At 42.6% G+C, this 27,590-nt stretch overlaps 1 protein-coding gene across 1 annotated transcript in view; it reads right to left on the bottom strand.

The window, feature by feature from the left end:
* Positions 1–20,104, bottom strand: part of LOC118769795 (polycomb group RING finger protein 3-like) — a 47,191-nt gene extending 27,087 nt beyond the window's left edge. The window contains exon 1 of the mRNA XM_036517119.1: positions 20,033–20,104. The gene's annotated coding sequence lies outside the window, so the exon portion shown is untranslated. The remainder of the gene's footprint in view (positions 1–20,032) is intronic.
* Between the last annotated feature and the right edge of the window lie 7,486 nt (positions 20,105–27,590).

Here is a 27,590-nt window from a genome sequence, read left to right as displayed (position 1 = left end):
AGGCGGTGTTGTTGACTTACGCTGTTGCGTTATTTACCTGAAACTGCGCTCGTGCCTGTTAATTTACTCACCTGCCCAGCAGGCTGCACAAACAGAATATGCACACGCAATAAGCACACAGCTGCGGGCGTGTTACTCAACTGCATGTGGGTTTCTCTATTACTCAACCATGACTGAACAAACCGCAGAATGAAGCCTCTGCTTACACCGATTAAGAATTGGGCACCGTGAGCAAGGGAGAGCTGGACCAGCCAAGTGCTGACACAATGGCAGAGCAACAGCGGGCTGTGGACTCCAGAGAAATGCTGGTTGGCTGTGCTATGCTAACATGCAGACTGGGAGGCTCAAAGCAGCACGCAGAGGACCACAATGCTGTGCCTCTCCTGTAACTCAAACACAAATTCACATTATTCATGACCTTATCTCAACAAATCTTGCGCCCATTCAGACAAGTGTGATAAAAGTGGTATTTATGTGGAGCTTATCTGAAGGGTTTGGAGCAAACCCCCACATGCAACAAGGGCTATTCAGACCTGATCACTGCGCTTAGAAGCTTGGATTCCTGCCAGGCACTTTAACACCTGATCTGAACAATCACTGCCTTGCCTGAGCCAATCAAGCTTCTCCTCTTGTTCTGAGAGTCAATGGTTTAGAGAGTGCTGGACTGTGGCCCTAAAGGACCAGAGCAGAGCAGCCCTGTTTCTCCTCTGCTCCTCCTGTGACCAGAGCTGTGTCCATATCCACAAAAACGTGAGAAATATAATCTACAGAGAGGAGGAAGGAGTAAACACACCATTTAGAAACTGCCATTCTCTGCAAATCATACTTCCCATCAGTGATGGTGTAATCACCACAGGGTCTACTGGTGTGAATACTGCTGAGGAAGTGAGAAGGAAGTTAATGTCAACATGAATAGCATTCGCGATGTTTTTGTGGGACTTGACTCTGCTGCGAGTCATCTGATAATTCAAGCAGTGGCAGAAAACAAAAATGCAGGTTCAAACCAACCTAAAGCAACCTGGATTTTTATCCCTCGACATATGTGGAAGAGGACCACCGAAGGTCCCGAGATCTTGTTCCAGCTCCAGGGAATCAGAACAGATGGTTTGTTTTGGATTCTTTAGCAGATACCACAGTGCAGCAATGATGAAACTTTCACAGACCCATTTTTGATTCACACTGGACAGTAACCGGTATCTTAACTTGTCAAACAGAAAAGTGCAACACAGAGTGATGACTCCCGGAGTGCTTGGCTGAGGTGGTCCAGGGCCCAAAACCAAGCAGGCTTGTGTGATTTCACGCTAGACAGGAGGTCCCTGCCTCCTGAAAGCAAATAGTGCCAATGTGCTTCAGTGTACAGTAGCACGCAGTGGATGCCAAGGTGAAAGCACTTTGAATGGATCAGAAAAACTCACAGTTGAATGACAAGTGACCTCATTTTGCTGTAAATATATGCATGACAGAGCATACAATCATTGTTCGCCAGTAGACAGCAAGGCACGTGATTGTCATTTTTATTATCATTATTATTAATGCATTTTTCATCCCAGTGGGCTGGACAATACTACATTAGACTCATCTCACCGCGACAACCTCTGCGCTTCTGCAGGAGCACTGGGACAAATGCAAACTCATATACACTGGCACACCAACAGCCAAAGACTACAAGTCCCACAGTGCACAAGGACAGTGACCATCGAATGGAAAATGGGTGCATCTCCCTGAAGTCATGTGAGCGACTCATAGGTGCCTGATGAACTGCAGGGTGCCTGTGAGCAGTGAGACCAGATGATCTTGCTGACATGCCTACCAACACCCCCAAATAAATGAAGCCAGTTTGGGCTCCCGAAAACTGCTGGCTGATGGCACAGTGGGCCTCGAACCTGAGCCCCTGAACTGACCAAGCCACTCGTTAGCCATAAGTTGTCATTTTCATTGCCATTTCACAACTTTTGCCATGAGAGCCTCAATCTGACGAAAGAAGAAAAAGAACAGCCAGGGAGGAGAGATTGTGAGAGACAGCTGTATAAAAGACTGTTTACACATTACTAAGAAGTCAGAGCGTGCCGAATATAGCCCATGGGTCAGGCTGAATACTGCAGACCAGCAATGTTGAACTAACAATTACCAACCAAAACAGCATTATGAGTGGACAATTAACTGCTTGTTATGCAAGCTATAATTATCTTTTTAGAAAGGTTACACAAGACAACAGATTGTAACTGCTGGGATACAGTCCTAATTACGCTTGAACAAATGAAAACCCTTCGCAAACATAAGGCCTAAAGCCTGAAAAATCATTTCGACTTAAATGAACTGTATTTGTGCTCCAAGTGATGTTTGGTTAAAAGGATGAGAAAGCAGGCCCCGCGTGAGGGACACGGGCAAGAGAATATTAGCAGGGCAACAGCCGGCTAATGCTCACTTTCGTTTTACACCCAGATCGGTCTGCTTCCGCGGCTGTCTAGCACCAGATATCACTGGCTGAATACCGCGTGAAAGCTCTTCGTCGCGGCGAGGACGACCGGCTCCTCAAAACGAACGCCCAGCTGTCAAAGCCAATCGAGCGTGGCGGGCTCAAACAGCAGGCAGATTACAATGCGTAGGAAAACGCAGAGCTCTGAGCAAAAAGGACGGCGGGCATTTAAAACAATGTTACGTTCCACGGACGGTAACGTTAAAACCACTGAAGTGACAGCGGTACAATATGGTGCTCAAAGCATCATCAGCTGATACTTGATCCGTCTCTGTACCGTTTCTGTATGGGTTACATAACAGAGTGAAAGATGAATGCAGCCATCCGCCTCCTAACACACAGGAAGTTTAAAAATCAAGGCAACTTTCTGTCTGGGAAAAAAATCTACCCGAGGTTTACAAGAGGGAGCAGACAAGCAATTAGCACAAATAGTGCAAACAGCGCAAGGCAGATAAACAGTGTTTTTTTCTTTGTTGCTGCTGGCGCTCGACAGGCCTCTTCATTTAGCATGACTAATGGACAATTTCTGATCACTGATTTCAAGTATGGTAATTGGGTTCAAAACTGTCCTGTCGGGAGAGTACCAGGAATTTTATCGTTCCTTGCCCTAGTCTGAGTTTTTATGATTCCTTTCCCTACTCAAGGCCAGACCAAGAGAAGTCAACAAATACATATACATAGCAGGCAAGAGGGCGAATGGCCTACCACCATAAATACCCCTAAATCAGTGACCTCAGGTCACATACCTACTTAAAATAAGCAGCCATCGCTTTAAGATTGCAAGAAGTCACCTAAAACCCAGTCAGATACTTAAAACCTCAAACTAATGATTGACTGTTTGGATGCACAGTTGATTTTGCCAGATAAAATTGGAAGTAGGGTGTGGTACACCTGCCCCTCAGATGTAGAATCCTTGGCTAAACGGTGGCCACAGTCATGTTTGGTTTAATCTGAAAGAGGTTCAGGTGCCAGATACTTCTAATATAATATTGAAGAACTCTGCCTTTTCAGCCAAATCTTAAAGCTACTTCTTAAAAGCAGTAACATCCAGATGGACCACAACAGCAGAGGGTTGCCTTCTCCCCCCCACTTCTCCCCTTCCTGAGCACAAATCAGCGTGTGTGTGTGTGTGTGTGTGTTTCTTTGTGTGCATCTACATATTCGGATCACCTACCCTTTTATACCCCAAAGTTAATTGTATCCTCATGTCATGGATAAATTGTTGGAAAATGCAATGTCCTGTGATAACTTGTATTTCTCAATATAGCAGCAAAACCACCATTCTACCCTCCTCTGAGCCAACTTTCTCCTCTCAACCCATGCCTATTAATATTTGGTGTCATTGCAATGCTCATGAATGTAAAAATGATAATCTCAAAAATATACGTGGTATTTCCAGATGTTGGGATCTGAAGCACAAAATCGAGTCCTGACGAAACTTCCAGTCACTCCCCCACCATAAAATTAATTATGCGCTGGTCAGGGAGGTGGAGAGAGCTTCTTCTTAAGTCAGGCCTAGAACAGGCCTTGATGCTCTGTACGCTCAGTTTTTGCCCATGCTCAGCCTTGACGTCAATTGCTAAGTCTTATGCTCAGCCAGCCAGACAGACAGATGCTCAGTCATCCGTTCAGTCATCCAGTCCGTGGCTAAGTTTCTCTTGCAACTTTTTGAATTGTTCCTTTTGGAGTTTTGCTGCTATTGTGAGTGGTTCCGGTATTCCTCCTTGGGAGAGGTAAACATTTGGCTTGGGTAATTTTCTCTTCACGCATTCATTCATCCATTCCGTGATCCATCCATGTTCTTGTTTTGTTAATGTCTTTATGTAATTTAGTGTCTGTTAAGATAGTGGACCAGGTCTGTAGCCCAGACTCTGAATCTTGTCTCTGTCTTAGTGTAACTGCCCAATAAACCTTTTTAATTTATTCCAGTTGTGATTGTATATTTCTGGCAAAGGTTGATCCACCAGACTGCTCATTTCCTATCATCGAATTCGGAGATTTAATTGATAATTTAATAATTATTAAAGATATTAATTAAATCAATTTTTAAACTATTTTACATGTTGGTTAAGTGAGGAGTTTTAGTAATGGGTATCATTTGTGTTCGGTATTCAGAGTGCCGGACAATAAACAAGAGCATTCATTTCGAAGACCGCTGGGTTCAGACCATTTAATTTTTATTAAATTCTCACTTCCCCGACAGTCCAGATTGGGTCATTCCACGACTTTGCAATAAACACACCCATTTCCATCTGGTCCTGTGTGGTTACCGTTCAGTATCATATCTGAGCAGTGGCAGTGGTCTCCTCCTGGGCCCATGTGTGTCTGGAGGTAGCATGAACACAACAAGCCTCCAGCCACAGTGGGGAAAAGCTGAATTAGACACACTGTAAACAGCCGCTGCTAAACATGGTCTCTAAAACACCGAGGTAAGCCTCCAGCTGCAGCTCAGGCCCCTCATTGTCTGGCTGGGCCTCCAGAGGATCGATGTCTGCTCCCATTGGATGGTGAGCATTGCTAAGTGCTAACGGCTAATGGTATTGAGAAGACAACCAAATCCATTGCGAGTGTAAACACACCTCTGGTGTGGGAAGCCTGGGGCCTGCGGGGGTGAGAAAATTAGGGAGACACCAGGCACTGGGATACAAGGGAACCAGCCTTGGGCTGGCACAGTGGTGATGTTAACCGAAGTGTGGGAGGTGTGAGGTGGGGGCGGGGGGAACATCCCAAAAGCTGTAGCAGGCCCGAAGCTGGCACATCCACACCACAGCTCTCACAAATTATCCTGGCTTTGATCAGAGCTCGGCGCACCTGTTCGTCTGAGGCGAAACGCACAGCAAAGCTGAGGCCTTCTTCAAGCCTCTGACTGATCCACTGTTGCAGGAGAGGTGCGGATCAGCCCCAGGCACCCCATCACAGAGTTGGCAGGCCTGGGCCAGCGCTGACTCAACAGAGAACAAAGGCCCTGTTCCCCTGCTACCAGATCCTTTGAAAAAGGGAGCCTTGCAGCTAAACATGGAGGGGAGAAAATGACAGCAAACCGGAGCACACCGGAGCTGCGAGAGTCCCTCACTGAGATGCCAATTCACAGAAACAATGCATCTAAGTTCTAGTGGTACCTTCTAACAACAGACGCCTGGGCATGCTCTGCAGATACAGTGAATTTAAGTTCTTTTCTTTTTCTGTTCCTTCACAACAGTTGCAAGACAATAACCCCCTGCTTTATCTAAGGCCCTTGTCAACAGCTCCTGTGCTGAACCCCTTGTTTAAGCTACATTACCCCTTAAACTTTCACGGTCAAATATTCTGCTACACTTAAGCGCACTGCACTGCATTTCCATCAGAGAGCTATGAGACATCTCAGTTTGTTTGGATATTATGCCATCGAAAGACCGCCATTCTTAAGGATCGGAATAAAATCACTTTCCAGAACCCTCTGGGGAAAAAACAACTTTCAGTCTATGGTTTCCCGCACTTTAACCTCTACCAGCTAGATTGTACCTTGCCTGGCAAACTACTGAAACATGGTCATGCACTGCTTCTAATATTGTTGACTCCTTATGTGGCTTTTTTCTTGTGTTGTACTCTGCCTCACTTGTAAGTCGCTTTGGATAAAAATGGTAAATGAGCGGATTAGAATCAATGCCAACCTTACAAGGTGTAACCCTCTGTCTGAGCACACCATGTTTTGCACCAGCCTCAGAGCACATCAGGTTGTTTACAGGGTTTGCAGATTTTAACACCACCATTCTAACATCTCCGTGTCTTCTTTAACAGAATAGCAACAGCCCCTGGTCTTGTTTATTTCAGTCTCCCTTGGTGAGCTTCAGATGCCTCAGTGTTCAAAAACATGTCCTAAGTTAATGGTAGATAGCTAAATTTAAAGATACCATCATATGACATCCAACAGTCATGCCCTGATGGGACCTTGACCATTTAATGTAACGTTGAAATAGATAGTGAACTGGAAATTGGAACAGGAAGGGAAAATTGGTTGTAAAATGGTAGATCATGTTGCGTTTGCAGACTCCAGTGATAAGTTCATCTACGATGGGTACTCATGATACGAATATTGAAGTTGGGGTGGTTCCATTCCAGCTTCAAGTGTGAGGCAGTCAGAGGCAGGACAGACAGTACTCAGTTTAACTCGTTGTTAGTTTTATGCAAAAAGACAACTATTCAAATAGAAGAGAAGGAAGAAGAATTACTGGGCCTAATTGAGGGGAAAAAAACATGTTATATAACATGATGTGAAAAAAATAGCAATTTTAGCACAGCACCAAAGTCCAATGCTGGTGAGCGGCTGAAAATGCCTGGGAATTACAACTAAGCATGTTTGTTTTTGTAAGCTATTCAAAAATTAATGTCAACTGCTAACTGAATTTGAAAATCCATGCTAGCATTCTGGTGTGTTCACTTTGTTTCACAGACTCAGTGGGACTGTGTGGGTAGATGCAGTATGTCTGTCCTGAATTGACACCAGAATAGTAATTTGCACTGATGAACTGGCAAAGCACCCAATTTCCTCAGGCCGGATTGATGTAGGCTATTAGACCTGTGTGGCAGGGCCTTAGCTCCATTCCTAGAGGTCACCAGAAGTGCACTCAATAACCACAGTATTTTGGAATGTCATGAGCTTATGCTTCACTCAAAACCATTTGTGACACCCGCTGCAGGTGGTTCTCTAGTTTGGCACCACATTAGCTGAGGTGCTCTTGCCACTGGCTGGGGTGCTAATTTAACAAAAATTTGGGACGATTGATCTAAACGTCGCTTAAGACACCCTGAATGGCATGGCAGTGCTCTGCAAATGTAGTTACTGCACTATATGCTCAGCTACAAGAGAAAAAAACAGGATGTCTTAGACACGATTCCTGTCTGTACTGGTTCCTCAATGGTGGAATAAACTCCCCATTGAGGTCAGGACAGTAAACTCACTGGCCATCCTACAACACAGACTGAAGACCCACCTCTTCAGGTTAAACCTCTGGTACACTTCAATCCACACCCCCACTTCAGTCCCCAACCCCTAACACCTGATACCTCTAGTATTTGATATTTATTTTACACGTTGTGTTGTCATGTATTTTGGATTCTGTGCTCTAGTGAGTGTTGTATTGTAGTATACGTGGCTTCCTTCAGATCACACAAGTTAACTTGTGGTAGGGCTGAAACAGTGTTATGCTCATAGTGACTGGTCTGGAAGTGTTGTTAGCCTTGTCTGACACTGTTGCTCATTTATATTGACAGGATACACTTACGTTCTATTGTGCTGGAAGTCGATCTGGATAAGAGCGTGGCTAAATGCATAGAAATAATATGTAATGTTTAACGTTCTCAGTACACTTGTAATATTAAATATAGCCTACTTGCATAGTTTTATTCATTTTAAAATTACATTGTAACTACACCGTGAACAGGTAGCTCATATTTAAAATGTGTTATGCTTAGGTAGCCCAATATTATGGTTAGGTAATGCATACATTACTTGTATTACCCAGCCTCAATCAGCTCTTCATTTTGTTAAAGCATGGATGTATGTAACCAAGTTAATTTATTTTACCACGCAGAAGGGTTCTGCAACAAGATGGTCAATTCAACACCATTTCTGCTTTGGAGAACTACAGAGAAGTCTTTCAAACACTGAAGGCACCCAAGCCTTTGGAAGTCCCATAGTTTGTCTATGTATTTATTTACATGTACCCTAAGTTAATATAAGCACTATAATGATAATCAGAACAATAACTGTTAAATAACACTTATAACTAAATAACAAGGGACTGAACATGAGACCAATCATTTGATTATTTGCACGTTATTTATTTTGCAGTATTTATTTTGCAGCGAGTGCTTATTTACAAAGAGCTTTATGCAGCTTAGGGTAAAATAAGCAAAGTTCAATTTTTAGGCTATATCTGCTTTTGAAAAGGCAATATAAACAACCACCTGCCATTACACGATCGCAATAATGATCTTAAATGCATCCTAATGAACAGTTTACCAATAAAAACTTACCTATATCTGCAAATGGCTTCAATAAGGTCTTATTTAACCTAAACACTCTTCATTCAATCCAATGTGCTAAACCTCAATAAAAGCACTGGACAATTAACACAAACTGGCTATTTCAGCCATTTTATAAGATCAATAAAATGCATTAAGAAACGCATACATCAATGTATTTAGGCATAGGGCCTACTGATCAACATGTCATGCTTTTCAGGTCGATACTCATAATTATGTCTTTTTGTGGGGGTTTGCAGCCTCAGGAAAACCCTGTGCTCGACTGTAACGTGTATGTGGGTAGTTCATTTGAGGCTAAGAGCTCAGCGTTTAAAAAAGAATAGCTCACTCAGAGGTCCAGTCCATCATTGCAATGTTTGTCTGCCAATTTCAGTTGCTGATTTGAAATTTGAGCATACCTGCTATCACACTGCCTGGTTCTCCACTGCTAGGCAGTACCCTCATGGTAACAGGCCATGAGGAGAGAGGCTCTGGCACCTGCTAGGTTTCCAAGCAGAACAAACTTTGGAGACATCCCCCCTTCCACCATAAGCCAAACTGTCACACCCTGTTCAGAAGTAGTTAAGGGATCTCAACTGAAAGTGTCAAGTGTCAGGATTACAACTGACAGGGGAATGTGATACAGCTGGCTAAACCTAGCCCGAGCGGGTCCTATTCCTCTTTAACAAGGCACTACAAAACACGAAACCGTTCATGCTGAGGGGTGCCATTACACCTGTTCCTGACTCACCTCGCGTGACTCCATCGCTGCTGTGCTGATAGGGTAGGGGAGGGGGCTAACTGGAGTTGCTAATTCACCGTTCCCTACCCGGTTCACCAAAACTCCAACACCCGCTGAAACTGCCACCGGTCCAAAGTGACCTGTTCTTTTAAGGTCCAGTGCAGCCTGCAAGCTCATTCTGAAAGAGAACCGTTTTATGCCACCCAACAGAAATTCCATAAATTTCACCACAATTCACATCAGCAGGAAATGGTCTCTCCAAATGAGCAGGAATCTGGATTTTTTCTTTCTTTTTCACAAACAAAACAAAGCCACACCATTGCCCTCCATTGTTCTACTTCATGGTCACCTCTTTCTCAGTTGAGAAGCAACACAGGCCAAAACTCTCACGGTTTCCTTGCAGCACTTGGACTGCTTGCATGGATTAGCCATTTTCAATCCTAAAGTAACCCGAAAAGAAAATCACATTGACCTTGTGGGAAACATGTTTGTCACAGAATGTTACACACATAGGGCCTAGCTATTTTCAAGAGGTTTGGAAAGATGAAATTATGTACACAATATGTCTGGTAACCTGCTTGAAAGACTGCTGAAAAGAAAAATAAAGCCATGCTTTGTATAAAAAAAGCTTCATTATTTTCAGATAGGGACTCCTCCTTCCACTGAATACACCCTGCTTTTCCTACAGGAGGCTGTCTCATGTTCTTTCTCACAACCAAATCTTTGTTTCTTAGAGGCCCTCCCTTGAAGGTCTCCAACCCTTGGTGTAGAATCCCAATGGCTGATGCTCCATCAGGCCTGTCAGAGCTAATTATTCTGCACGTGGGTCAGGGGTCCTGGGGTCACAACCTCTGACCTGCAAGGCATATAATTAGTGGCCAATGGGAATCTATTACTCTGTCACATAGCCTGCCATTCACTTCATCATCCTGCCCTGCTTAATCTAAAACTGGAAACTATCCTGCCAACACAAACACAGTGGAGAGGACCCACTTTAATTCAAAGCACTGCATGGCGATCTTCAGCCAATCTTTCAAGGACAGACAGGCAATCATGTGAGAGAAAACTAGCACTCTTGGCAGGCTTGATGGCCTCTGACTGCCTGTGATGTTTTATGGAAGCCAAATGCTATCGGTGACCGTTTCCTTCAGTTTCTGTTGGTACCTGATAACACCAGGCTTGTTCGCACCTCCTGCTACATCTGCTTTCTTTTTCATGGATGTCAGTTGTCCAGTCTACCAAAAGGTTGTTTGGATTTACTCTTGAACTTTAGTCTTTGCTGTTATTCTCAAGAGCCAATCGTAAATAAACACAGGGTATCGGGGCTCCAGAGTGGCTCAGTCAGCAAGGTGCTCAAGCCAAGTCCTGCGGCCCAGGTTCTCAACCGGATGTGACATCAGCAGGGACACCCTGTCACATCCCTCTCGGTGCCCTGTGACTTTGTCGGGCACCTGCAAGTTGCCCAGATGACGTCAGTGGAGAAGCCCCTCTTTTCCAATTAGCACCCACTTCCCTGTAGTGCACTGTGGAATTTTTAGTGTGGGTAACAGTGATACTGGTACGTGGGTGTATCAGGTTTCCATTCATTTCGCCTGTGCTCTCGCGAGGACAGACGTTGTTGCAATGAAACAATCCTAAGGTAGTTTAATCGCCATTCACAAAGGTTAGGTGAAAACGGTGGGAAAATACAAAAAAAAACATCCCTGTGTTGATCAAAATCTGATTGACTAATGCTGGAGCTTGACTCAGTGACAGTGACTAAAGCAGAGTGGAGCACAGCGGCCTCTTTGCATCCCCATTGACAAACAGCCCAGTGAAATATAGAAAATCAAACAGATCACCTCTGTGGGCAAACAATCCATCCAATCAAACAACAGATCATCCCCATCAGATGGATTTTATGCAGCTCTTCACCAATCACACAGCAGATTATCCCCAGAAACTAACAAAATAAAGTAAAATCCATCCAATCATACAAAAGATTTATTCAAACTATTAATCAAGAGCTCAGCTGAAAAGTAAAGTTGTACCAGAAAGCTATTAATGACCAGTTCCAACCTGTATAATGACACTCAATATATGTTCCCTGTGGGAACTCTGCTCTTGGCTGTAATTCATGTTGAACAACCACTTCTTCTACTGTGAGGAACCTTTGTAAAGACCTACAAAATTACTTCTTAGTTTTTTTTTTTTAACTCTGGGTGTGAAGCATTTGAATTTTAAAAGCGCCCACAACGACAGAGCTTAAGAAGCCCAACAGGTGACCCGCCTCATGTCTGCCAATCTGAAGACTTCTCCACACCTCCGAGGCCGTTTACTGGAATCTTTCACTGCATGGTGGCAGCCAAGCCCCTGGACACAGGAAGCGTGCTGCCTTTACGACCTTCTTAGAAAAATGCCACTCAACCTCTTCTTTAAATTGAGCACCACATAAAATATTCTGCGTGCTGCCCATACATCGGAGACCTGAATGTGTGCCGAGCCCCGCAGAGGGAAAAATCAATGGGAATGAGGGGTTCATCCAAGTCCCAAATGTGCTCTAAATTTTTCCCCATGCTGTACTTAGGTTGACTTTTTTTGTAAATCTGCAGCCTTCAGTTCAAGCACACTGCTCAATGACAATTCGATGCACAATTTTCTTTTGAAGTGTATATTTTAACAGCTGAATTATCTTGTCAGAGTTTAAAAGGTTTAAAAAGAAAAATACTTTTTTCTTTACTGTAACTACAAAGCATGCAGAAAGTCTGTGCAGGTTTTCTAAGTGCTTGTTGCATCCAACAAATCCCTTTTATTATTATCTCACAAAAGCATTCTGGGTGACTTATTAGAGTGATTAATTCACCATTCCCCAGACCTCGGGATTCTAATAACAGGGTCATTATACACACAGACGCTCTGCTATGCGTTTAGAGCTTACCCTTTACCCCTGCACACCCAGAGTGCTGTAATTGCCCAAAGTGTTTAACACCAGCATTATAACTGAACCTCATTAAACGTGAATGCCCCAACACTCTCATTCTGTTGAATATTTAGCCCTACCCTATGGCTGCCTTAAGCACTGTATCCAAACGTAATAAAATAAGCTTTTCTGTGGGTCCCCTGCTATGAGATAATTAGATTAGTTGACTGGAAATGGATCATCTTTCTCCACCTCTGACCCACTGCCTATCCTGGGAGGAAACACGATCTGAGCCAGGACTGTGTTTCATCTATTTACGATGCACTAAAGGTGCTGGTCTTTTTCTCCCCCCGTCATGGTAACTCTTGTGAACTGGGTCAATCTGCTGATTGCTGCAGACACAGCGATTACACAGAATTTGCTTCTTAAGAGCCACACAGGTGTGACTGGGAGATCTAAAAAAGAACATCTTCAATTTAAACTGAAAAAAATCATGGTGCTAACTCTCTGAATTTTGCATAGGTAGAGCTTTGAAAAGAACCATCACTGGGCGGAACTGTTAACTCTGAAATGTGGTGAAAAGCTTTTCACAGAAAACACACTGTGAGAAAAGCAGCAGCTGAAAGCTAAAAGAGCATGGTTGACCTTTCGAAGTCTACCTAGCAGCAAGAGTGAACTCCAGGATGGCGGAAGAGGGTCATCCATTTCAATGCACTTTTTGAGAAATCGCACATTGCACCGTTGCTCAGCAGGAATTTAACCACTCTCCTGGACCTTGGGTGCAGCGGTTGTTTCACGGATAACAGGATCCCTCAGATGTTTGGGTACCGACAGTGCTTTAAGCCGACCACTCTGCAGCTGTACAGAGACGCCAAGGACAGGGCTGCAGTTAGAGCGAGGGAAGCTGCATCTTTGTTTCACTCTGATATTGCCCGGACGAGATCCAGTCTGGATTGGCAATCTGACCCCATGCTGAGGTGAAGCTACAGATCCAGTCGTGGGGCTTCCTGCATGGGACGCGGCTTCTGTGTGCAGCCACACGTAACGGACAAATGTGCCCTTGGGACCTCTGACATGCTGGTTTCATAAATTACACATAAATTACAGGAATCCTGCAAGCAATGATACTATACATTGGCACAAAAAATGCATCTTCTGCATCAGCAAGTCTACCTTAATTCTTAAATCTCTGTGTTGGGGATGAGATGTGCTGCACTACACAGCCAATAACAAACACAAAATTCAACTGCAGGTTTAGAAACAGGAATACAAAGTTTAATAATGAAACATTAATGTGTTTTAGGGTTTTTTCCAGCAGGCATTTCAGTCGTGCTTATTATAAATTGTCACAAATGTTTATATCTAAAAACGGCACGTCTTAACCATCAGAATGCAGTGATTTTCTCGTCTAGTTGCGTATTAAACAAATTTAGAGCACGACTTCAATTGATGGTCCCTGCATTTCAGTAGGACTGCCCACATATTGCAGCAGGCATGCTAATGAGTTTCAGATCAACAAGAACTCTTCATAAACTAACATTCTTTATGACTCCAATGCCTCAAGTAGGAGTAAAATGCTACTCACTGGTTTTCTTTCACGACAAAAGCACAACTGGGGGACACACTGTACACACACTGTTGGGCAAGGTACTTAACCCACAGTTGCCTCAGTAAATATCCAGCTATATAAATGGATAACATTGTAAAGAACTGTAGCCTATGTAAGTCGCTTTGGATAAAAGCGTCTGCCAAATGAATAAATGGAAATGTACTGTGAAGGTAAGTGTGTCTTGAACAGACTTCATCTCAGGGTGGACAGAGAAACCACTTTACTGTGAGATGTATAACCGCAGACAACACATTGTCCTATGGAGTAGACAGTTGCATCTAGGGTATTGAAATTTAGTATTTTGTCAGGGGTAAAAATCATGACACAACCGCGTACACAGCTAAACAGTCCATTTTGTGTCCTTATATTGGGGGGACGAAGGACATTCGCATATAAAGGGACCACCATTAAAAAACTGCATTAGACATGTGATTCTCGGGTTTCTCTTTTCCACCACAGAGCAAAGCAGGCTGGCTTGATTAATTCCAGTTTCAGATGATGTAAATCTGGCTCCATGTAGGTACAGTACCTGTTTCACTGTTGCCAGGGATTCGTTGCACAATATTTGGCAGAAGCCAGCAAACTTATGGAAGTGATGAAGGAGGAGGTGGTATGAGGCCAAGCAAAAAGTGGGATCTCCCACGAACAGGAACGATTTTTAAACGAAACGCTTAACAGGTCCAGCCAGATGGTATCGAGTTTCAATGCACAGGCCAAGGAGGAAGAACTTTCTTCTCAGTTTCATTCACAATGGGGCCTTTCCTGCATGGCTTGTTAGCTATGCAAAAATGGAAATGGCAAAACACAGGGAAAAGAACATAACAAAAAACATTGCTGCAGGACAGTAAAATCAGGTTTGACCTTTTTCCACATAGTTAGTTGCTAGTAAGTGAAGATGAGCTGCCCCCTCCCCTACAGACAGCAGATGCACCGTTTGCTGGTGGTTTACCATCATGACAGAGGAAGTATGAAAAAGGGTCAAACAGTGTATTTTTACTTTAGACGGACGTGTACAGTCGGGCCGTCGAACCACCGGTCAATGTTGCTAATGGAAATGGCAGTTTCCAGCAAAGCAGCGGCAATGCTAGTGGCAGCCTACTGCAACTAGCACACATAATACGATTCCTGGTTAAAATCAGGGAACCATGTGCCTTTTGCACCTCATATACACAATAAATGTCGAGCCGTACAACATGAAGGAGAACTGATGCTGCCCATAATATTACAAATCCCTACAGAACACATATAATCGCCAAGTGTCTGTCTGGCTACTTAGCCATTTCTTTCAGAATACCATGCTTGTATTGTCTGTAGCTCTGGCTATGTACAGATGGATTAAATAAGCCCTCATGCTCTTGCCACAGCTTAATGCGTTTCTCTTCTTCCATTTGCATTATGGTTTTATCCTCTATTGCAATGTTTTATTTGTCATTCCACCTCACTCTCAAATGCCGTTTTCTGCGAATCTACAGGAGACATGAGCAGCTTACAGCTTGCTGTGTTTTTTGGACACATTAAATTAATAGGTGGTTATTTTTCATTGGCTGTTGGAAGGTTGCTTGCTGTGCATGATGCCCAACGCTTAAGTGGTAATTGGAGGACATTTCAAGACTGCTTGATACTTGCTAATGGCTCATAAGAGAGACCAACTACCATTGCTGGCGGAACCTGCAACCATGCAAGAGCTATCGAACAGAAATGCAATTTTGGATCACATGCCCACATGCAGCTATCAGAGTACAGCCTCAAATTCTACAGCCTTCTCTACCAAAAACATCTACATTTCTTTCCTTGTTTAAAGTCAAAAGCGATTAATTGCGCAAGACAGCATGAAACCAGCTCCTGAGGACTCAACAACCTCCCATGACAAGTCTACAATGAGGATGCTAAACACGATTCTCCACTCAAACCCATACCACTGCAATGATCAACACTGGTTCCACACAACTTAAGAATGGTTGCCGATTGTTTTGTGGAACACCGACTTTCTCCTGCCATGTTTTTTTTTTTTTTTGCCTACCATACAAGTGGAACATTATACTATTTTAAACTGCACGACACCAGCAGCAATTGAAAACATTTTTATGGTAATAGGTGATAATTAATTAATGTACTCAATATCCAAAAAAAAAAAAAAGAAAGAAATACAGGCCTCTTTGTGCCACTCCGGAAAAATGGAACAGAAAATGGATTGCTCACTTGGACTCTGTGAGTGATGTGTTGAGGGACATATGGTAATTCTGGATTCCCTGCAAATAGGTATGATTTATAGCCTAATTAGCTCAAAGATTTTTTTTATCTAAAGCACATTTGCCCTGCAGTAAAAACACACACAAAGCTCACCCATGGAGATGGTAATACACCACACTTGGAAAAGCCAGAATGAACTTTGGGTAGGGACCTCAGCTTTGCTTCCACCCTAAAAATGCAAATCACTTCTAAATTTGCCATACAAGTCCAACAGCTTTTAGTCATTACTGACCAAGGCTGAGTTCAGCATTAGAATCTAGACATGTAAGCAGAAGACTGAGGTTTCAAATCCCAGTTGTGATGCTGTTCCACCACTGCACAACTTGGCCTTCCCTGCTTCACTTTCTAAGCAGGTAAAGAATGCATTTAACTTCAACCCTTTTAGTAAACATCTAGAATTAATAATATGACAATAAGTAAGACATTACAGTCACCCCGACTAAGGTTAACTGTTGACAAAATAAATAATGAAATATGCCATTGTAACCTTGAATAAAAAGAGTCCACTAACGGAAATCAGTATAGCTTAAATCGATTAGGCCTACTTTGGGGAAGCAGTCATGGGGTATATTTCACAGTGACATTTGTGGTGCCTTAATAGATGCCTAATGTCTTAACAGAGGCAATTTCTTACATGTCTAACATGACTTAATAAAAGCTAGCAAGCCCATCATTAACTAGACACCCACCTACTAAATCAAATAGCTAGACAGACGAATACACAAATCCATCTCATTTCATGACAGATTAAATGACACTGTGCCATTTAAACACACTGTGCAATCAACATAGCTAGAGCCTACATATATTTAACTTCTGAGCAGGGCTGTTTGATGAAATGGCCAAACCACAGGCATTTATGAAGGGACCCATTACTTTTTATCATTTGGAGAAAGATTTGTGGGGTTACCTGAAGAGACTTGTAAAAAACAGTCTATAGTTTTCCAGATGAAAACAGGAATTGTTCATGTTATTTTTTATTTCCTCCTTGGTTTCAGTTCTTCTCCAAGACCATTTCCACCTCAAATGCTCTGGCCAGACTCAACTCACCATGGCAAATGCTAACATGCTAACAGGCATACATTCAGACCAGCTCAGTTATCCCTCCATGTCAACACCAAAGGGGCCAATACTGCAGTTAGGCCACCAGCGACGGCTGGTGGTGATATTGGGTGGGTGGGCTAACAAATGCATTATACCCATCAATAGTTCACTCTGCAGCAACAGCAGCATCACATCAGATATACCAAGTTACAGCAACAACACTATATACCTTGTTATAGCATAGAAAAGTACCCACAAGAATGGCCTGATGCCAAAAGAAACTCTCTCTGTATCTGTATCTGTCTCTCTCTTCCTCTCTCTCACACACACACACACACACACACACACTCATACACATACCATTTGACTAGGGATGCACTGCAAAACATGTTCCAACTGTAACGACTGCCAATAGATACTGCAACTGAGGTATATTCCAAAAAAGAAAATATCCAGCAACAACGTAAAATGCTGAATCAGTCTGATTTTTTAATATTCAACATGCTAGATCGATAAGCTAAATTTGAAGAACAGTCAGGGATTCATTTAACAGAGTATTTTCTGTCATTTAGCTACCGTTTTTAAAAGCTTTGAGGGATAGGTCCAAAATCACCTCTTATTTTAACCAACAAAATAAGCCTTCAATATATCATCACTATATTAGACTGATAGCTATTTGACAATACTAGCTAGCTAACGTTGGTTGACAAATACTGAAAACGTTATCTGTGATATCTAATGTCAGCTATTAACCAGCTACCTATTGACAGCCACTCTTTTTTTAGCCATGATCATGTGATTATTAGAAGAAATGGGCAAAACAGACAGTCAATAGATGTCAGTTACTTGTATTCTAGGAGACAAATATACAGCCTGATACAATAAATGATGTAGTTTCGCCTGACTTTCTGAGATACTTCTCAATAGTTTCCGATGGAAAATGACATTCAAATTAAGCAGCGAGGAACTATTTGAGCCTCCATAAGCCACGTGACCGCCTGGGACTTCCGGGTACTTCAATGGCGCAACTCTCTCTATCAACGGCTCTGGGCTGAATGGATTTAGCCCAAATGATCAGCAAATCAAGGGGGCGTGCCACAACACCTGTCACTCACTTGACACTAAGAAGATGAATGGAAGCTGATGCTACTGTGTTTAGGCTGTAAAAAAGCCCATTTAGATATATCCTGTGTTTTTCTTGTGACTATTCGGTGCTGTTGCTGCTCTAGGTTCCATCAAAATTTTTTAAAAAATCTGTTCTAAGGTTTTTTAACAATAATTTTCTCATCTTTATTGTAAAAGATAGGGTGGGCTTAGCCCCATTAGCCCATTTATACCAGCCATCTAAGGCCACTGTAATCCATGAAGTCAACAGCCATTCCAGTACAAACAGAATTCAGAGCTCTAGTATCTGAACTTGCTGTTTAAACAACTGATAACATTGTTGTAATTGGCCAAGACGTCTAAGGATGAGGCTGAGGTTGTGGTTAATAAAACCAAACTGGTATGATAAAATGTTGTTTATGAGAAGCAGATGTTCTGCACTCAGATACAGATTTCCACCACCAGTATTTCAGAGCATTGTGCATAGTCTCACTTTCAAGCAAACAGCAGCAAGGACTTTCTATGAAGTGCTCTGAGTGTTTTGTGAGGGCCATGGGTCAGATCAATCGTGATCAGCAGAAGGTTCCGGACACGTTGCGCCTATCAGCCTGCGCTGGAGCAAAACATTATCTGCAGAAGGCTGGAGACAAGCCCCAAGCGTGCTCACACATTATAAAGAAGTCAGGCTATTTTTTAGGTTGAACAAACAGCTGAATGTGATATTTACCGTGAAGGTGTCAGAATTTCAGTATGTTCTTAAATTAATCCACACATTCTGGATGCGATCTGATTTAACAGGTGAATAAAAGGTTTTGGTGAAGGACTTCTCTCTTGTGATCGATCCTTTCCAAACGACTTAATCACGTCGCAAGCGGTCTGAATTGACAAGAATTGTGGTCAATAACGGCAATCGTTTACAAATCCAAGCAGTCGTCGTCTCCGCATTTCGTGCTCGACCCTATCTGCAGGCTCGGTACCTCAGAGAGACAGGGTTGCAATTAAACAGAAACTTCGGCTCCATACACCCAGGACTGCAGATATTTTAGACGCTATGCAATTGTTACAAATTAAAGCCCACCTCGCTGAAGTAAACTGAAGTCTCATATTCGAGGCAGTCAAGGCAGCTGGAATGTCTGGCTGTGTCGCTATGGATAGCCGCCTCTTACCGTGCTTCGATCAAAATCAGTCCATAACCACACAGTTCTCGTTTCGTTTTATTTCTTCACGAGTTATTATGATACACAATGTCATTATACACTCTTTAGAAATGCCACGTGCAGGTAGCTAGATCGTGACACTGAACTGCGGGATGGGAATTCCTCGAAAATTAGACCTGTAGCACCGCGTTCTGCCATAGCCGATTTCGCCATAACCTATCCGTATAACCCCCTCAACAACTTTTGATTTTCATATCAATCAATCACACTGCGACAACCGCATCACCGCGTACGTTAGCCAAACTTTCGAAGCCGGAAGGGGTTAATGGTGGACAGAGGATTCCGCGAACATTCCGAGCTAATGAAAAAATTGGGGTTCGCCGTGTAAAGCAGCACCTAACTACATCTGAAGAAGACAGTCGCAAAGATGAGCTTAAACTACTATGTTATCGTGTCCAAGTACCACAATCGCCAGCGCGTCCCATAACACCCGCGATCCCCATGCAAATGCACTTTTCAGCTAAAAAGATGACCCCAGTGTGCAGGCTAATTGTCGGGCCCGGCGTCGCCATGCACTCGATACCACATAGCACACAACAACACGCAGAACATGCACCCACGATCAAGAGAAAAAGCTAGAATAAAAATATAACCGAACACAGTTTTCATTACCGGTTGGAACATACCGGCAACGGCCTTTGCAATTTGCATCGACTGTATTTCTCACAAGTTAAATGAACTGACTGACCTGTTTCGGAGCAGAACAGCCCGTTGGATGTTGGGTTGAATCCGAGTTAAATCCACTTTCAGTAAAACAAAGAGGCGAAAACGTCCGGGCGATCCCGAAACCACCCGAGCGTCTACTCCGTGGAAACTGCTGAGCATGCGCTTAACAGACAGAGGGGAGGGGTGGACAGCGTGAGGAGGCGGTGCAGGTTGCAATGTGTTGACACTCGCGTGTGGTTTAATTGGAAAGTAACAACCTGTGGTCTTGCGTCGACACCTACTAAGACTTGCTATCTTACTGCATTTAACTATTCAAGGACAGCTTTAGCCTTTGGTCTATCAGTTCACCGTCTGCAAAGAACTTTAAATTCGATTTAAGACTGCTGACGGTAATACGGCCGTGGGATGTCGCTGGGCTTTTACGGGATAATTGTGATGGTTCAGCAAAGAGAACATGAATGAATCGGTGCGTCGACCTGGGGAGTTTATACATTTATTAAACGGTCTTTGCTGGGCCCATACCTACAATTCGGAATGCTATGCCACAGGGAAATACAAGAACATACGCCTTCTGGAGACAGTTTAAGATTTCAAAAATAATTAACCTGAATCCTCACGAAAATTTGACCCCTGCAAATAATTCATGTATTAAACTGACTGGATTTGTATTTTACCTGTAAATCATGATGACTCTGCTCTGTATTGAATTAAGGTTAAAAAAAAAACAGGGATCAGGGGTCTGACCCCCCTAATTAAGACTTGGAACCCCCAAAAGAGGTAAAAACAATAGTTCAGGGGGTCGAAACATTGATATATCCTTCTTACCTGTAATTGTAAATATCACAGCATATTTCCCATATTCATGCCTGGAAGAATCTTGTAATATGATTTCAGACACCCTAAACTGGACCATACTTTGTAATATTTACAGTTAGGCTATATAAATGTTATATAAATGCTCCATGGTTAAAAGCTGCTCACTGTTCATGCTGTTGTATGTCAGTTTTCTGTTACAGGGGAGTTATAGGAGATGTGTTGAAAGTTTGGGTTTTTGAAAACTTGCAATTTATGCTTGCATAATTTCTTTATGTTCTGTCATTTGAATATCTCAGTTTGCTCCAAGTACTCAGAACAGATCTATTTGTTCACTTGTTAGCACTGCTTTCATATCAGCACATTAGAATTAAATGACTCTCTCTGCAGAAGCATCATGCCCATATATTATTTTTTAAGAATCATATATCAAGTATCAAGCCAAAAGATGATTTCAGGTGTTTAGCACAAAAAAAAAACTACAAAGACCATTATATATTAATCTCCACTGGTCAATATTAAGGTCACTAGAAATAGCGGCATCTCTAGCAGAACAAGGCTGTGTGAGTACAGTTCTTGACATTATATTGCATTACTTTCATGTAGCAGATGCTCTTACAGCTACAGATCGAATTTCAAGGTGTGTCTAATAAAGTAGCATGAAAATTTGCACAAACAGGACACAACTAGCCACATACGAACTAAAGTTGTGCCAGACATAGTGCTCAGACTGCAAGTGCACCCCAACATCAGGCTGTACAATATACCGTGAAGTATGCCTCCACATAAATAATTACACATAAACCTGAAGTACACTTCCACATATGAAATTACACATAAGGAGAACAAAAGCTCATGCTTATGCTGGGGAACTGAAGAGTAGCCTAAAAAGGTGGGAGTATTTGCAGAGAGTACTTATCTTCAGAATGTCACAAACATTTTGATATTGTTAATCTTCATTTAGCCTATTCTGTGGTAAACAGTGCACAGCATAACACTATTTTTACAACTAAACTTGGTGACAACGTGCCATTTTTTAATGAAATACTTTGAAGCACTTAAATGCAATGAATGTAAGGAGCAACGGATTTTTATGCTTGCTCGGTTTTTCACAAAGGCCTTGAAATGACAATGCTATTATTGATCTTGTTCATATGAATGTTTTATCTCAAGATACCTTTCTGAAACTAAATGATAAAATGGTACCCTTTAATCAAGTGAATATGTCAACATGTAAGAAAAATGTAGGAGGTCCACACGAGAGTGAGAGAGAACAAAACATATCCAAGTCCCCTCGTTGCCTCTTTCGCGGTAATGATATTACAATTAGGTCGAGTCGAGTGCCGCACAGCCCTGCAATCGTGTACAGTAGGCCCACCTCGGAGCACTCGGGCTTCCGCCAGGCTGACAACATCACGCTGCGCAATTCCATGAACGAGTCCTCTGGTGCCGTATCTGCAGCAGCGTAATGTATTCAGCGGCAGCTGCGCAGATATAATTTACTCCTGTCAAATCAATCCTGGCTTGCCCGACAAGAAAACAACCGAGTTTAGACTTGTGAATCTACAGCACTTTCATGGCAGTGGTGGGCAGGTCTGTTTTGTGCTCTTTTCGTGGGCCTAGACCCTCTCATATGTCGTACCACTAACATTTGTCTCTTTTTTTCATTTTTATCGTTCTGTACTATAAGACGATGCCAGTTGGATAGTTGCACAGCACAGTGCTGACGCATTAAAAGATGTGTTCACAGAGATAAGATTTACAGCCTTACAACATGCCTTATTCAGCAGAACGTGTCACGTTTAATGTTGACATTTATAATTCTCTGTCATTCTCTATCTTTCAACCCAGTGTCCGGCAAAACACAACTGTGAGGGATGTTAGCGCGCAATAAACTGTTTAATTTGATGCCTCGCTCAGTTTGCTGAGGAAGTGTTAACAACATCTCAAGCTACCAAATTAGCGCTTCTGCTAAGAGCAGCAAATGCTTCCCGTGTTGTGCTCGGTGTTTATGAGTTGCGACATATCCAGTGTAGGTAGAGTAGCAACATAGTCACCTTGCAGCTTGCAATTTACAAAAACATACTTCTCAGACATTTTTCGGTGTGAATCATACACAGTTTCAATCATGACCCCAAAAAATCTAATCTATTTCAATATCTTATTCGAGACCATTGTAGGGGTCCCAAACCAAAGCTGGTCCCTAAGAGCTAGAGTAAGTGTAGATATTCATGGAACAGGTGGACATCAGCATTGAGTCTGCAAGTCTGTGTATGATTCACTTTCATTTTTGCGATAAGTGAACTTGAAAGAGAATTCCGGGACTTTCAAATTGTCTTCAAACAATTAACTGCAGTCAGTCAATTTGTGACATTTTATGACATCTTGAATGACGTCTTCATTTAACAATAAAGAACGACACATTGTCCAATGCCCGTGCCTTGTGCGGTGTATGTGCGGTGCATTGCAAGAACTCACACGGGAACTCTCATGACAAGACTGCGAAAGTCTGGCTCGTTCCATTGTTGCTTGTTGTAGCCCGGAGTCTGTGTTTAACCCCGTCTCAATTGCTTTAGCGGACAAAAAGATAACTAATAGATTGAGACCACTCTGTGTATTCGAGGTTACCACAGAGCAGGCGGTGCGCAGCAGGGGTGCCGTCTGTGTTCTGCTCATAATGAGCACGAGTTTAGCCATTGGACATTCATCGACCGTTTGCACATAAATTGGAATCCTTCAAAGACCACATGGGGTTTAATTATATCATTTGTTACCTCTAATAGCAATTATCACTCCTTCGAGCTGATGCCGTGACTCATTTGAGACATGGATGCTATTAAACATCTTTTAAAAAGGATTTTAGCAACGGAATTTGATTTGAATATACACTGTGAAAAATCGGACAGACTTTCCCGCTTTAAATCTCTTTTACAGTAATGTTTCTTCGATCATTTTATTGTTATTAAATATAGAATATAGTGGGTCTTTAATTAAATTAATCCTTTCCACTCCTGTGTTGCAGTGACTTTGATTAAACATATTGTTTTTGTCTAGTCTCATTGTGCTGTTCCATAAATCTGTGACCATATAATTTATTTTCACACACCTCCTTGGTGCACCCCATCACAAGTTATATTCTTCGAATCCATTGCCTAATATATAGTTAAGTTGTCCATGTTTTTTTATGTTACTGCTTTGCATAATTCATATTAATTATCTGAACATAGCTCAGCACATTCTGAAATGTGTGAGGATCAGATTTAACTGAACTGCAGTGACTTTTGTCCTGACCTTTTAACTCTGAACCAACAATAACATCAACAATACATGATCCCTACTTTTATACGATGTTCAAAGGTAAGAGCATGGCACTTTGCAATTTAGGCTGAACAGAACCCACCACGTGCTTTAGTTGATAAGGCAAATAACATAAAAGAGACTCGCATAATTCACAAGTTTTTTTTTGTTTTTTGTTTTGCATGGTTGCATTCCATCACAGTGTCCATGTTATTAGAAAGGGCGAGAATGTGAAAATAATCATCTTTATTCAACCTTTAAGAAAGGCCTAGTGGCTCAGCAGGTGATGGTGTCCACAGCATATCTAATGCATTACACCGAGGCCTGGAGCTGGAGAAATAATTTACATCGACAATGGGCTCCCTGCCCCCTGGGACTGTTGCATCTACAGAGAGACATTTGCCAGCCATGCATCAGCTCTCGTGCATGGCTTGTGGCTGTTTATGCATGGACCACCCCTAATTGCAGGGAGGAGCATTGCTTGTTATGGACATGTCCCTCGTGTAATGAGAGACGCCTACTGTGTGCCGCTTGAGCAGGTGAGACACCCGCTGCTTTCTGCAGCTCAGTCTTCGGGCATCAATCATCTCAGGTTAGAGCGCGGCCGTCGCCGAGAAGCGTTGTCAAGGCCTAACACGCAGCTGGTGAGTGACGCTCTGCGCCACGCTTCTACACGCAGAACCAAGCCTCGCCCTCCCCATTAACGCCCCGCTTGTTACTCGACTTACCCACGCGAACGGTCTGAAAGAGGACTCGGAGTGAGTGACACCCAGCAGATGCTGAGCATCAGGCAACGTGATACCGTTTAGAAAGGAGGACAGATATCACAGCTGTGATGGATTAACTTCTCTGTATGTGAAGTAGCCAGTGTGGACTTTGTATCCTTGAACGGAGGCAAAGAGACACCTGTATTATGTCATATGCTCCTGTCCGATGTAGCATAGTGGTAAGGAGTAGAGCTCATAACAAAAACCGGTTGCTGGTTCGATTCCCCACTGGGGCACTGCTGCTGTACCTTTGGGCAAGGTACTTGATCTACAATTTCCCCAGTATATATCTAGCTGTATATATGGATAACGTAAAAACTGTAACCTATGTAAGTCATTCTGGATTAGAGCATCTGCTAAATGACAATAATGTAATGTAATATACTATCTTTCATCTCAGTTAGGACTCATGTACCGGATTTAAGCTCAGATATGAATCTACTGCTGGAGAGATTTTTGTGTTTGTTTAACTTTTAAGACTTCTATGCCTTGAATAAACTTGTCAGCCCAATTAAAACTTTGATTAGTTGCTTTGGTTGCAAAGTGCAAGATGTGGCTAAGATTACGAGGCAATTTAATGCAGATCATGTCATCGAAGCTGTTCAAGAAACCACAGAATTCGTCAGTACGATGCACACCCTCACAATGTGTAACTGCATTACTATTTGTAGATCTTGTCGGTGATAGCACTGCTACTCACCAGCATTTTGGATTTTACCTCTGAAACAAACATCAGCAAAAGGCATCACAGTGCTGTTTGTGTAAAATCTAGTCATGGGTAATTCTCAATTTTGGATGAACATATTCACAGAGAGAACATTTTGATATTTAACATTTGACATTTAGTCAGACAATAATTTTAAACATTTGAAAAAGAAGGCATTGAGCCTACATTTCTTCTAAATTAGTCATCTTCAAAAAGGCAGGTCTAGTCCTTTAATCATACACATGTTGTAGGGCTGCTTTTTCAAGACCTCTTGAGCAAGGCACTCTTTGCCCACTATGTGTCCTTGGAAGTCGATAATATTTTCTGGCTTTGAATCCCTCTGAGCAATGTTTAGTGCTTGGAACTTGGATCTGGGTTCCTGAAAAAGTGCGGTCTCTTTGGAAGTGGAAGAAGAGCTTTCGCCCATTAACAAAATCCAGAACAAAGTAGAGAGTATCTGTGGAGAGAGTGCTGTATATTCGTTACAAGAAGTCTCATTGTGCTATAATGTGTTTTTGCTTTCTCTTTTTAAAATTCACTCTTTTTGTCCAGCTTGAGTTTGGCCAGGAGAACCTTTTAATTAGCCTCGTTTTACTTGAATAGCACTGTTTCCCATTTTTAACATGTACAGCATGTTCCTGAAAATGTATTCAAATGTATTCTTCACTCAAGAGGTGAGTGTGATATTGTATTCTTTCTTGTTATAATTAGTGTCCCATCCTTAGAATGTCACTCTGTGTAAATGGATGTGCTTAAATTACATTCGCATTACATTGTCACTAAGCAGAGACTCTCATCCAGGGCAGCTTACAAAGAACAAGGATACAGTGCATCTAATAAAGTGGCATGAAAAACGGTTCACAAAAGACTCAAACAACCATTCTAAATCCTTCCACAGGGTAGTGATAGCCCGTGTTTACAGACAGAAGCGCATTCCATACATAAGGTCAGCACAACATAGCCTACAGTAAGACTACTATAAAGTAGTCCACATCCACTGTAAAGCTACATAAATAAGGGAAGGAGAGTTATGCTTTAGAGTATGGGACCCAAGGTACAGACTAAAGAGGTGTGTTCTCTGTCTGTAATGGAATATGGCCAGCAACTGTCCTGTCCTGGCTGCTATGGGAAGCTTGTCCTATTATCCCATTAAAACAGACAGAGGACATGGATACAAAGGGGAGCAACAGCCAGGCCTCCTGAAACTGCAGACTGGAACGACCTAGAAGGTGTGTTGTATATGAGGATGAACTGTAGATGAAAGAGGGCATTCCTTTTGCTGCCCAGTGGGCTAACACTAGCATTTCAAAATGGATGTGAGCCATTACCAATGACCGGTTGAGGGAAATCAAGAGGGATGAAGCATGTGAGAAATTAGGAAGACTATGGGCCAGCTATGTAGGAGCATTTTGCAGGGGTCTGAACATAGAAGCTGGAAGGCCAGAAAGAAATGAGTTGCATTAGTTCAGGCAGGGGAGAACCTGATCTGTCCACCATGTAGTGTCACCCTGAGGCCTTTGGCAAGCTATGAGGCTGATACTGCTGTGTTTTCTATAATGAAAATGAGCTCACATTAGCAATCAGCTGAGATGTAGATAAGTTCAGTCCTAGCCTAGCTAAGCCTCAGGTGATGATTGAACATCCACCATGCGATGTCAGCTGGGCAAATGGAGTTACATGTTGAGATATGTGGGTCAGAAAAAGGGGGCAAAGAGAGAAACAGCTGATTGTCATCAGCGTAACAGCGATACAAGAAGCCATGGGAGCCAAGCAATGCTGCATACAGTCAGAGGTCAGCTGAGCCCGGTGTTCTGTAGGATTGCAAGGGTTAATACAAGCTCTCTCCAGGCCATCTAATAACAGTGCCCAGACAGGCAGGATGAGCTCCAGCTAAGAAGAGTGCCCCCCAGGTGCCCATCACTGCCAGGGCAGACAGAAGAACATTTTGATTCTCTGTATCTAAGGCTGCAGAGAGCCCTGGAAAAATCACAACAGGA

This window comes from Megalops cyprinoides, chromosome 22, assembly GCF_013368585.1.
Source record: "Megalops cyprinoides isolate fMegCyp1 chromosome 22, fMegCyp1.pri, whole genome shotgun sequence".
Taxonomy (NCBI): domain Eukaryota; kingdom Metazoa; phylum Chordata; class Actinopteri; order Elopiformes; family Megalopidae; genus Megalops; species Megalops cyprinoides.
This window is presented reverse-complemented; position numbering and strand designations above follow the sequence as displayed.